The sequence below is a fragment of the Triticum dicoccoides genome, chromosome 3A, assembly GCF_002162155.2.
Source record: "Triticum dicoccoides isolate Atlit2015 ecotype Zavitan chromosome 3A, WEW_v2.0, whole genome shotgun sequence".
In the NCBI taxonomy this organism is placed as follows: domain Eukaryota; kingdom Viridiplantae; phylum Streptophyta; class Magnoliopsida; order Poales; family Poaceae; genus Triticum; species Triticum dicoccoides.
The window spans coordinates 54,929,625-54,931,828 of record NC_041384.1 but is presented as its reverse complement, the minus strand read 5'-3'; the positions used below and the strand labels follow the sequence as shown (position 1 = coordinate 54,931,828).

General features: G+C 59.2%; 1 pseudogene; it reads right to left on the bottom strand.

Annotated features, from left to right (window-relative positions):
* Positions 1 to 678: 678 nt before the first annotated feature.
* LOC119271198 lies at positions 679 to 1,626 on the bottom strand (annotated as a pseudogene).
* Positions 1,627 to 2,204: the final 578 nt, after the last annotated feature.

Below are 2,204 nucleotides of genomic sequence, written 5' to 3'. Positions count from 1 at the left end.
GCCCTTTTTAGGGATTCATACTCATCCATTTTCATACCCAACTACTTAAGTGCCTAAACTAGGCACCTAAGTTAACCTCAAACGTAGTACATGGCAGATCTGGTGTATTCTGCCTGGCAATTGCGAATATACACCGAACCATGCAGTGTTCTACCCCTATAGTATGGACCCAGTACAAGATCGGGAGATTTTCAGCCTTAAGGATGAGAGGGAAGGACGAGATCGAGAATTTTTCACCTGGTTTTAGTTGATCGTGTCTGGAGGGCTCGATTGGAGTGGGCGGCTGGGGATGGGAAGGGTTAGGGTGTGGTTTGGGGTCGGAGCGGCCTACGGATCTGCCCTGGTTGCCATGGCAACCAGGGATGGCCGGCGACGGATGTCGGGGTTCGAGAGGTGGGGGACGATGGCGGCGTACGAGAGAGGGGATGGATCGGAGGCGTGGATCGGCTGGGTCGTGCGGGCAGCCAGTCTTCTGGCCCGGACGGGGCAGTGCGGGCGGGGTTGCCACACACCGGACATGCGGGCCGTGCTTTTGTGCGCTCGGACGTGGTCGTGCGGGCCGATCCCCGTCTATGCCGCACGAGGCGTGCGGGCGGGTTCCTATCGACGCCACACGTGTGGCAGTTATTCGGACCCTATTTCTTTTAGTGCAATACTAACTACGGAGTATGTGCTAAATTCACAAAAAAACAGTCCATGTGCTGAAGTAGAAAATTAGCCACACCGAGCATCATCACCAACACAAAAATATGAACAGTCAGATGGAATAAATGCTCCAAAACTGATGATGGTCCTCGACGCTGGTGTCGGAAGGAGCAAGGAAGCTTCCTCGCATCCATGGGCACGTCAGAAGGAAGCGGATCGGGTGGAAGCAGAGACCCGCCTCGTCTTGTCAAGGTCCGTGCCGCTGGACATCCTGCCCTGTCACCGAGGCACCGCCCTTGGCCGCGGCGTCGTCGTCGGCTGCCACATCGACGCGCACCTCGGGACGGGCCTCGGCGTCGTCCGGCGCCTCGACGGCGGCGCGGCACAGGGGGCACGTGGAGTTCCCGCGGAACCAGGCGTCGATGCAGTCGACGTGGAACCGGTGGCCGCACCGCGGCAGCGCGCGCGCCTCCTCGCCGTGCTCGAACTCGGCGAGGCAGACCGCGCAGTCCCCGGCGCCGACGGCCGCGGGGACCACGGGGAGCGCGCGCAGCACCATGGGGTCGAGGGGGTCGAGCCGCCGCAGCGAAGGCGCCTCGACGTAGATGGCCAGGCTGCGGTGGAGGCGGCGACCCTCTCGCGCGCGCCGGCGCCAGCCGCTGGTGTACAGGTGCAGCGCGATGAGGGCCAGCAGGACGCCCGCCAATGCCCCGGCCGCGACGAACAGGACCTTGCCGGCCGTGGCGTAGCCCGACGGAGCCTCCACCTCCACCTCCACCTCCACCACCGGACCGGTGCTGGGCTTAGGCCCATGTGGCATCGGTGGAGTTGGGTCGCATCCGGGGAGTTGGCGGCGGCGGCGGCATGGGTCCTCGCCGGCGTATTCGCTGGGGTGCGCGCCCATGGCCACGGCACGTAGAAGAGATCGATCGTAGCTGCACCTGCACTGCACGCCCAACAAAGCAAAAAAAGAAAGGCCGTATGTTTTGGAATTGGTTTGGTTTGTGTTGGTGCACACACATACTTATAGATGTAAAACATGACGAAAATACTCTCGCTGATACCGGGAGAGAGAAGGACAGATCTAGGGGCATTTTCAGGTTTTTGATTAGACGATTCTGGCGGGTCATGCGTGCGGGGTACGCCGGCTGGGGAGACTCGCCCGACTGACTTTGAAGAATTCCACGATTAAGAGCGACTATGATACGTATGAGACCAGAGACTGGACTGGGAGGCAGCGGGCAAACTGAGAGTCTCTGCTATCGCCCCGGACCTGAGACTAGACTTTGGAGGCAGCGGGCAGCGGGCGTTTCCAGCAGCCAACATGAGACTAGACTTTGGATTCGATTGTACGTACGGTCTCTGTCTTGGCCCCCGCCCTGAAACGGTTTCCAGCAGGCCACTATCACTAGCCTTATTACAAAAGGCGGGAAGCATGAGCAATAATGCAAGATAAACGAAGCCCTCTCAGGAATTTGATCTCTTTGATAATTGACGCATAAATTGATCTATCCTCTCCCTTGCTCTGGATCAGTTGTTACAAGGAACCATCTTTTTTG